Genomic DNA, 11,163 nt, shown 5'->3' on the forward strand with positions numbered 1-11,163 from the left:
ATTCTTACAATTGTTATTAGAAATGTGAGAAATATTTTTTTAAATTTTCTAATTGTTTCTTTTCTCACTATTTATCTTTCGCTCCCTGTACCTGATATCACATTAATTCGCCCTCTTTCAGAGTCATTGCACCTTAGCTCAAGGAGAGACTTTGTGGTTCTACCATTCACTAAGGTCTCAAGTGCCTCTTTGCGCCCACCACACCCAAATTCACTTTTGATAATGGGTGAGAAAACCTTTTGCAGCAAATTATTTCCATGGCAACTCTGATTGCTTTTACATTTCAAAGAAAAATGTTGCTCTTAACAGGCGGACATTGTATAGAACATGTGGTGGATCACAGACAAAAATATGGATGAGGAACTAATAGTGTGCAGAAACAACTGGTATTTGCTATACTGATTTTATGGTCGGGATTTTGAGATGTTTCTTTTTTCACCCAGAGAGTTGTGGGGGCCTGGAACTCACTGCCTGAAAGGGAATAGAGGCAGAAAGCCTCAACTCATTTAAAAAAAGTCTGGATATGCATCTGAAGTATTGTAATCTTCAGGGTTATGGACAAAATGCTGGAAAGTGAGATTAGGCTGGGTGGTTCTCTTTCAGCCGGTGCAGACATGATGGGCCAAGTGGCCTCTTTCTGTGCTGTAGAGTTTCTACAATTCCATCATTCTGTGATTTTCAATCACCCATATGGATAAGAGCAGGAGTGGACTATTTTGAAAATAACATTCCAGGGTGGCGTGTGCATGTCCTGACACCTCTGGGACACAATGGAATTTTCAAAGTGAGGATGGTGGGGGAGAGGGTGGTGTGCGGTGGCGGAACCCAGGAACCCGCTCACCTCCAGTTAAAGACTTGTTAAGGTCCTTGATGAGCTTGTTAACGGGTCAGGAAAGCCAAAAGGTGATTTACGTATCACAGATCACCAAACATGAACAGGCTGATGCATATTAGTGGATAGCTGTTGGGTTCAATGCAGGGAACAATGAAGTTAATTTTTTTAATGATGAGAAACTTATGGCACAAGGGGATTTAATGGAGCAGGCACAGTACCTTTCACTGTTTGGCCACTTTTTGCTTAGTGAGACTGTTCACCCTCCAAGCTGCTGGAAGGTAGGTGAGAGCTTGCACTCATATTGAAAAAAAAACAAATTTCTAAAGGCTTTCACTAACAAAAGAATCTTCAGGAAAAGCCCTCACCATGAAAAGCAATCCTGGGGTTAAAAGTTGCAAGGCAGCAGCAGGCCCCATTATGGCTGTTGCCTGCCTTTGCTGCTCATGCTCTTCAGGCAGCTCATGTCTCCTGGTAATATTTGGCATTACTAATTCAGCACGGAGCTCATCACCGTCCCAATTAGGGTATTTACATTTGAAGATTGCATCATGGGTTTGGGACCTGGAAATCATCTGAGCATTGGGTTTCCAAGCCCAGGTTGAACATCAAGCCTATATCTTTGATTTACATATTAGGTTAGATTTCAGTGTCCACACACTGCCTTTAATAATAATGCACAAACTGCCTTTAATAACAATCCACAAACAAATTCATTCACTTAAGAACACCTAATCAATCATCTTCTCTCTTCACAGAGCCAGGAATAACTCATTGATTTATTATGTGTCCAAAAAGAAGACACTTGCCTGAGTACCAGTTGTCACCATCCTATAAAAAGCAAGCACCAATATAGATCTGCACACTTTAAGGATAAAATTCAACTGCAGCAGGACCACAAAACAGGACAAAAAGGTTTTATCTCCTGCATTCACAGAAAGCAGTGGAGGGATAGAGCTCTGTCTTTCCATCAGCTAGGCCACTGGCAGCCCAATGGTCAGTAATTACATAATAAAACCAGTGGCTTCTTCCTCCCTCTCCTCCAGAAGTTGTTTTGCCTCCTTTTCCACAACCTTGTTCCCTCATGAAACTCCTCTTCCTCCTCTTCCTGTTTCTCATTCCCCTTCTACTGCACAGTGGCTTCCTTCCTATGTCTTGTTGATCTGCAGAAGAAAAATTGCAGTCAGATTGATTGACATTGTAGGCATTGAGTTGCCGCGTGGAGGGTTGTAGATGTGAAGCTTGGGTTACTGTGCTGTCCTGCAGCATTAAGAATTAGCATGTGGACAGGTACTCACCTCCATCAGGGCCACAGTGGAGTGATAGTCCAGCTCTCCACAGATTCCTGCTTGGCCCAACCCAGCTCTTCACCCTTTCCTGGACATTGTGCACCATCATGCAAATGGAAAAGATTCAGTTTACAGTACTTTAAGTGAGTGGAATAATTGTGTTATGATCCCCATATATAGACCAGTAACTTTTAAAAAATAAATTAGAACTTCCAGTTAATAGTTGAAAGGATAAAACAACAAGATTTCAAGTTTAAGACATTTACTGTAACAAGCAAACTAGGAGCAACTTTGATAAACACTGTTTGTGTAGACAACTTAAACTTTAAACAACTGAACAGAACTTTCCATATTTTTCTTGTAACACAACTGAAATTCCCACTTCAGAATTATTCATTACAGTGCCCTCTAGGTGGACATTCAGTTACCCCAGAACCAGCCCAAAGTGATTCTAAGCTCTTGAAGATCTGCTTTCATTCTTTTCCTTTCCCAGCCTTGTAACTTTTAACCCCAGGATTGTTTTTCATGAGGGCTTTTCCTGAAGATTCTTTTGTTAGTGAAAGCCTTTTGAAATTTGTTTTTTTTTCAATCTGAGTGCAAGCTCTCACCTACCTTCCTGCATGGTCACAGAATCACAGAATTTTAACGGCACAGAAGGAGGCCATTCAGCCCATCGTGATTGCACTGGCTCTCCAAATGAGCATTACGACCTAGTGCCACTGCCCTGCCTTTCCCCCACACCCCTGCATATTATTTTTATTCAAATAGTCATCTAATGCACTCCTGAATGCCTCATTTGAACCTGCCTCCACCACATTTCTAGGCAGCGCATTCCAGACCTGTACCACTCGTTGTGCGAAAAAGTTTTTCCTCACGTCACATTTGCTTCTTTTGCAAATCATTTTAACCCTGTGCCCTCTCATTCTTGATCCTTTTCCTAGCAGGAACAGCTTCTCCCTATCTACTCTGTCCAGCCCCCTCATGATTTTGAACACCTCTATTAAATCTCCTCTGAGCCTTCTTCTCTCCAAGGAGAACAGACCCCATCTCTCCAATCTATCCTCATAGCTCAAGTTTCTCATCCTTGGACCTATTCTTGTAAACCTCTTCTGCACACTCAATGTACAAAAAACACTCAGGTCTTTCTGCTCCTGCACCCCTTTCAAAATTTCCCCCCTTATTTTATATTGTCTGTTCAAATTCTTCCTACCAAGATGCATCACCTCACACTTCTCCACTTTGAACTTCACCTGCCACTTATCTGCCCACTCTACCAACTTGTCTCTATCCTTTTGAAGTTCAACACTGTCCTCCTCGCAGTTCTCAACATTCCCAAGCTTCGTATCATCCGCAAACTTTGAAATTGTCCCCTGCACACCAAGATCTTGATCATTAATATATATCAGGAAAAGCAAGAGTCCCAATTCTGACCCTGGGAACTCTACTGCAAACGTTCCTCCAGCCCAAAAAATATCAATTGACCATTACTTTCTGCTTCCTATTTTTCAGCCAATTTTGTATCCACATTACTACTGTCTCTTTTATTCCATCAACAATAACGTTTCTCACAAGTCTGTTGTGTGGCATTGTGTCAAATGCCTTTTGAAAGTCCACGTACACCACATCAACAGCACTACCTTGATCAACCTTTTCTGTTACCTCTTCAAAAAACGCCAACGAGTTAGTTAAATGCAATTTTCCCCTTTAGAAATCCATTCCTTATCAACCCATGTGACCATTAATTCTATCCCACCACTGAAGTTAAATTGACCAGTCTGTAATTGCTGGGTTTATCATTAGAAGCTTTAATGAACAATGTTTGTTCCCCAGTCCTCTGGCACCTCCCCTGAGTCTAGGGAAGACTGAAAGATTATGGCCAGTGCCCCTGCAATTCTACTCTCACTTCCTTCAATATCCTTGGATGCATCTCATCCGGTCCTGGTTGGTGCCTTGTCAACTTTAAGTACCAACAGTCTATTCAACATTTCCTCCTTATCAATTTTGAACCCTTCAAGTGACAGAGTTTCCTCATTTGTCACCATGGCCTCTTTCTCCAGCACGGCAATGCTCTCTTAACCAATACAACCACCCATCCTCCTTTCCTTTCTTTCTTATCTTTCCTGAACACCTTGTACCCGGGAGTATTCATCACCCAGCTCTACCCTTCCTTGAGCCAAGTCTTTGTTATTGCTACAACGTCATATTTCCACATGGCAATCTGTGCCCGTAACTCTCCAATCTTATTTACTGTACTCCATGCATTCACATACATGCAAAGTAACCCTTATTTAGATTTTGTTACTTTCTCCCTTACCCTAGCCTTACCTATTAACTTACTATTCTCTATACGAGTGCTATCTTTCCCTCCCAGTATTTTGTGCACCCTAGTATTCCTCTCTAATATTTTTTCTTGGTTCCCGCACTCCTGCTGAGTTAGTTTAAAGCCCTTCCAACAGCACTAGCAAAACGCCCGCAAGGAACTCAGTCCCAGCTCTGTTCAGGTGCAACCCGTCTAGCTTTTAAAGGTGTCCATTCCCCAGAGCCAGTCCCAGCATCCCAGGAATCTAAAACCCTCCCACCTGCACCATCTTTCCAGCCATGCATTCATCTGCCTTATACTTCTATTTCCGTACTCACTGGCATGTGGCACTGGGAGTAATCTGGAGATTATTACATTTGAGATCCTGCTTGCTAATTTTCTACCTAGCTCCCTAAATTCTGATTGCATGATCACATCCTCCTTCCTGTCTAAGTCACTGGTACCAATGTGGACCATGACCTCTGGATGTTCACCCTCCCCCAGAAGAGTGTCCTGCAGCCCCTCTGTGACATTCTTGACCCTGGCACCAGAGAGGCAACATACCATCCTGGAGTCACGTCTACAGCCACAGAAATGCTGTTCCCCTAACCAATGAATCCCCTATCACTATTGCTCTTCCTTCCTTCATCCTGCCCTCCTATACAGCCGAGCCGCTTGTGCCACAAACGAGTCCCTGACTGCACTCCTCTGAGGAACCAGCACCCTCATTAGCTTCCAAAATGGAAAACTGATTTGTGAGGGGGACGCCAGGGGACTCCTGCACTACCTGCCTACTTCTCTTAGAATGCCTGGTGGTCACCCATTCCTTTCTGTCGCCAGGCCCTTAAGTGACCACCTCTCTGAACGTGCTATCCATGTAGCTATCAGCCTCACAGATGAGCCACAGTGACCCAGCCACTGCTCGAGGTCTGAAACCCGGAGCTCAATTTTCTGTAGCTGGCAGCACTTCCTGCACATGTGGTCAGCTAGGACACTGGAAGCATCCATGACTTCACGCATTTTACAGGACACGTATTCCACTCGACTGAGCTACCCTGCCATGACTTAACTCTACTTCCCTTACATTAACTTTATTCTACTTTGGATTATTTATATTAATTAATTATATTGGCCCTAAATTTCCATTATTCCTGGAACTTCTCAGTTAATTCAAGTATAGCTACTTGTTTAAAAATATTACACTGTTCTAATTTACTCACCAGGTCTTACATACCATGGCCACCGCTCTTCTTTCTGACGGAAGATAGAAAAGGAAAGGAGAACTTCCTCCCACCTCACTGAACTCCCTCAGACACCTCTGCTCTCCCAGTTCCTTTTGAACTCCCGGCTCCTCTCAGACTTACTTTGAACTCCCGGCTCCTCTCTCACTCCTTTTCAACTCCCGGCTCCTCTTGTGCTCCTTTGCAACTCCTGGCTCCTCTTGCACTTCATAGAGACTTTTGACTTCTAGCTGCTTTTCCCTCACAGATCCTGGAAGATTGACTGCATCTGAGAGTTTTCAGGGATATCTTGGAAACCCCTCCCCTCTCAAAGCTTCTCTCCATGCAATGTGAATCACATGGGCTCTGTATCCAAGTAGAAATGCTGATTAACTATTCTTTAGCCTCCAACTCTATTCTATCTTGGAATTACATGGACAGTTTAAATTATAACTGCTTACAGCCTGACATTCTCAACACATTCCTTGGACATGGAGACTAGCAGTCTAACCACTGTAAATGTAGATACTGCTGACATTGTCTCCTCATGTCTTCTTTCCAGAAAAACAATTCAGGCCCCCTTTAATATCTAACAGCCACACCACCCAGGCCTGTTATTAGGCAGACTTCAGAGCAGTCCATGTGACCCCCTTCACTTTATCCTAAATTCAAGACAGAGACCTGAAATATAATAATCTTATAAAATTCTCATTTGTAATAGTTGCCAAAGTTACCGGCCTTCACTGACAGATGACTGACTAGTCAGATTGTTGTGTCTGAGTGCAGAGGCCACAGTGGACAAGGGGATAAAGTTAAAGCAAAGCTTTCACTGTTCTAGTCAGGTCATTGTATATTTTTTTGCTGTCCTGCTCTGCTGTGTGGTAACTATTGAGGGCCTCTGTCACATCAATTTACCTTTGCACTCAGAGAGCACGAGGGCTGCAATGTGGGGTAGCCAAAGAGCTGCTCAGTCCTTCCTTCCATTTTGCCCATGAGGGCCTGCAAGTCCTCCAGCGAAGTTGAATGCTGCCTTCCTGATCTTTTCTTGTAAATCTGTGCAAAGAGATAAGTTTGAGGCAGTTTAAGTTCTCAAGGGAGCAATTTCAATGTTTTAATTTAAAGACTTACATGACAGGGAGTTGTGTGTTGCTTTATCCTAGCACCTTTTGTGCTTTCTTACTTTCATGAAATCAAATGATCAATGCAAAAAGAAAGACAATTTTGGAAGCTTCCTGAGAGAATCACTAAGTAGTACCACATGTGCCACTGAGACAAAAAACTAGAATTGTACTGCAGAACATCCCTGCCAACTTTAAATCCTCTTAAAATATCTTAATGAGCAAAATGGACCTTTTTTTTCTCACTTTTGCCAAATGTTTCTCCTCTCTTTTTCTTGGAGGGATACGAACACTCAGAGCAACAGTGTATGCATATGAGCAGTTCATTGGTGCTTCCTAGTAATTTTACAACACGCTAGAGTCTTGATTTTCTAAAATTAATGACAGAAATATTGGGGTTCTTTATTATGGATCATTTTGAAAAGTGTGTAGCTTGGTTGAGAGAAGCTGTCAAATTTGTTTTTCTAGTTTGTTTGCAGGAAATTCTCGTACTCCTTCCCCGTTCTCCAGGAAATTGAACTCTCAACTTCGAAAATATTGTCAAGTTTGTTGTAGCTTTACTGCACCATGAAAGTAAAGAAATGACCTCCACTCTCCCATCAATGTCTGCAAAGGAGTTTGTAGCACTGAAACTAAAACTCATCAAACTACTGCCTGCTATCATTCAGCACTGGGTTGAAGTGATCATGGCTATTTGGAACAGCACTGCTGCTTCATCATGTTTCTTCTACGTTATCTGGTACTGCCTGAACATACTAATAGTTTCATGTATCAGACAGGTTTATAAAAAGCACAGGAGGTAGAAAATTGTCGGTCACAAACACATGCACTTTAGTGTCAAGTCCACACCTAAACAATGCTAATTGTGCAGCAGTCTTAGGAACTCAGGAACTCAAAATGTCCTTATGGCAACAAGCCAGATGGAGAATTACTATTCAAAATCACAATTCTGTTGGCACTCCACTTTGAGATAATTCGTACAGATGGCAAAACTACTGCTATGTGGTGGTTATCACATTAATGGCAGTGTTAGTCAGAGCAGATTTCTAATAGCTAAGGTTTGGACATTTCTGCTTGCTTCAGGAGATTTAACAGTGTGTTTGTTGTAATGATTGCCTACACTTCCCTTCCTACGCAGAGTAACTCTGTGGATCATTAAAATAATTTCATAGTTACCTTGCATTGGGTTTTGGATGAATAATAGAAAACACTTCTCACTGAAATTTTAAAAAGAGCACGCAGAGCAGTGGAGGCTTCATTTTAAAAGAGCGCAGAGAGCAGCCAGTCTGTGGACTGGCTCGTTCTGAGAAAAAACAAAGTGTGACATCACAGGGAACAGATAAGTGATTGGTTGGTGAGTATTTTTCTCATTTGTCTTCGGAAACCTAATTTATTTGTAATTGTAAGGTTTTATTAGTAGTGGTAAGGCTTACCAGCAGTAGGAAATTTATTATTAGTAATAATGTTAATTAATTATAAATTAATTAAGAAAAAAGTAATTAACACACAATAAGAATGGCAAGACAGGTGATGTGTTGCAGCTGCAGTATGTAGCCTGTTTCAGATGCCAGTATGTTACGACCAGGTGAAAATGGGTACAAGGATGCTCCCTTTTTGACCGCTCCTTGGCTGGTTGCAATGGAGCTTTTGAAAATTATAAGGATGAACGTGCCAATTCAGCGTGTGTACTTAACGATTTACATGCTGATTGCAAATAATTCAGTCTGACGGGCTTTCTTGAGTTTAAATATGAAAGGGTTTCGTTTTTATTGTGCTAAACATCCATCTATGTAAAGATATTAAAATATTGAGAAAGGTAAACACACATTCCGACCATGACCACACACACACACACACACCAGGACAAAGTTCAATTCTGCCAATTACTGCACCATCAGTCTACCCTTGATCTTCAGCAAAATAATGGAAGGGGTCATTGATAACGCAATCAAGTAGAACTTATTCAGCAATAACCTGCTCACTGATGCTCAGTTTAGGTTCTGCCAGGATCAGTCAGCTTCTGACTTCATCACAGCCTTGGTCCAAACATTGTCAAAAGAGCTGAACTTCAGAGGTGAGGTGAGAGTGACTGTCCTTAAGATGAAGGCAGCATTTGACCAAGTGTGGCATCAGTGAGTCCTAGCAAAACTGGAGTCAATGGAAATTAGGGGAAAAACTTTCTGCTGGTTGGAGTCATACCTAACACAAAGAAGGATGGTTGCGGTTGTTGGAGGTCAACCATCTCAGTCCCACAACATCACTGCAGGTGTTCCTCAGGGTAGTGTCCTCAGTTCAACCATCTTCAGTTGCTTCATCAATGACCTTCCCGCCATCATAAGGTCAGAAGTGGGGATGTTCACTGATGATTGCACAATGTTCAGCACCATTCAAGACTCCTCAGATACTGAAGTGGTCTGTGCCTAAATGCAGCAAAACCTGAACAACATTCAGGCTTTGATCAGTGGCAAGGAACATTCATGCCACACAAGTGCCAGGCAATAACCATCCCCAACATAAGAGAATCTAACTATTGCCCCTTGATGTTCAATGCCATTACCATCATTGAATCCCCGACTATCAACGTCCTGGGGGTTACCATTGACCAGAAATTGAACTGGACTAGCCATATAAATACTGTGGCTACAAGAGCAGGTCAGAGGTTAGGAATTATGCAGAGAGTAATTCACCTCCTGATTCCAGAATGCCTGTCCACCATCTACAAGGCACAAGTCAGGAGTGTGATGGAATATTCTCCACTTGCCTGGATGAGTGCAGCTACAGCAATACTCAAGAAGCTTGACACCATCTAGGACAAAGCAACCTGTTTGATCGGCACACCTTCCACAAACATTCACTCCCTCCACCACCGATGCACAGTAGTAGCAGTGTGTACCATCTACAAGATGCACTGCAGGAATTCACCAAGACTCCTTAGACAGCACCTTCCAAACCTACTGCCACTACCATCTAGAAGGACAAGGGCAGCAGGTACATGGGAACACCACAACCTGGCAGTTCCCCTCCAAGCCACTCACCATCCCGACTTGGAAATACATCGCTGTTCCTGCACTGTCGCTGGGTCAAAATTCTGGATCTCCCTTCCTAATAGCACTGTGGGTGTACCTACACCATATGGCCTGCAGCAGTTCAAGAAGGCAGCTCACCACCACCTTCTCAAGGGCAACTAGGGATGGGCAATAAATGCTGGTCCAGCCAGCGAAGCCCACATCCCGTGAATGAATTAAAACAAACGAATGGCAATTGAGCTCCAATGTGCATCACAGGATTTAGATCAGTATTGTAAATGGACCTATTGCCTGAACTAGGGGGACCACTCTGGCCATCCAGTACTCCAGTAGTCGCCTTTGGAATCATTGCCACAGCCACAACAACAGGGTGGTAAATCATTGCCTACCATGTTCAGGGGCTACTGTTATGTTTCTGCAGTGGGGGTGGGGTGGGGGGAGGATGAATCACGAAAATTCAGCACCACATCTTTATGGTGCACTTTGATTAGCCCTGAACCTGACAAATTAAATGCTGCACATACCATATCAACACTATTTATCAGCCAATATATCAGTCACTCTCAAACTGAGTGTTACCATTCCTTTCTCAGCACCTTAATACTGCAGGGCCCAAACAAACACCCTCAGCATCAGGTTGATTGATTTCAAGTAATTGATGCCAAATGGGAATATTTTTGCTACCTGCTTTAAAAAAATAAATCCGGTTTACATGAGGCCTTCAGCTTCATCAGATTGCCACAATTCCTCATTCCAGGGGCACAGCAGAGAGTTTCAGCCCACAAAGGCTTGGAGAAGTGGATGTCAGTATGTGTGGGGGTTAAAACATTCAAAATGGCAGCATGTGGGGAAGATGACAGGAACCTGTTGATTTCCACATTTACCTGAGGTGCGTTTCAAAAGACGCGGGAATGCCACATGGAACAAGCGTCTCTGCGACTTAAATATGGAAAGATTCAAGCGGCGGAGGACTTAGCTCTGGATTCCAGATTTAACTGCTAGCAGACAGGTTTCCTGCACTGTCAGCAACCAACCGGGATCAACAAGATTGTAAAATCTGCTGCCCACAAGTGCAAGGCCTTATCGTTTTGCAGCTGATGAGGCCAGTCAGAATGAGAAGACCCTTAGATTTGCTGCGATAGCTGGATTCCCAGTGCAGTGAGTCATAGATTGCATGCTGTGACAATCAATTTGCCCTCAGATCAACCAGGATTATTCAGCTCCCATTTCATTGAAGTTCAGCTGGTACCTGACAACCAAAAGATTATTATGTATGTCTAGTAATGAAACCATGTTTTATGCCCAATAATGATTTCTGATCCACCGGCTGGAAAACCGGACTGAGCTTTTAAAGACAGAGACTTTTTAAAACACAGACT

General features: G+C 42.9%; 1 long non-coding RNA gene across 1 annotated transcript; it reads right to left on the reverse strand.

Annotated features, from left to right (window-relative positions):
* Positions 1 to 1,862: 1,862 nt before the first annotated feature.
* Positions 1,863 to 6,671, reverse strand: LOC121287891. The gene is made up of 3 exons (XR_005945262.1): positions 6,556 to 6,671; positions 2,131 to 2,209; positions 1,863 to 1,995 (listed from the first exon to the last, which is right to left on the reverse strand). It is a non-coding gene; the product is annotated as an uncharacterized LOC121287891 (long non-coding RNA).
* Between the last annotated feature and the right edge of the window lie 4,492 nt (positions 6,672 to 11,163).

This window comes from Carcharodon carcharias, chromosome 15 (assembly GCF_017639515.1).
Source record: "Carcharodon carcharias isolate sCarCar2 chromosome 15, sCarCar2.pri, whole genome shotgun sequence".
In the NCBI taxonomy this organism is placed as follows: domain Eukaryota; kingdom Metazoa; phylum Chordata; class Chondrichthyes; order Lamniformes; family Lamnidae; genus Carcharodon; species Carcharodon carcharias.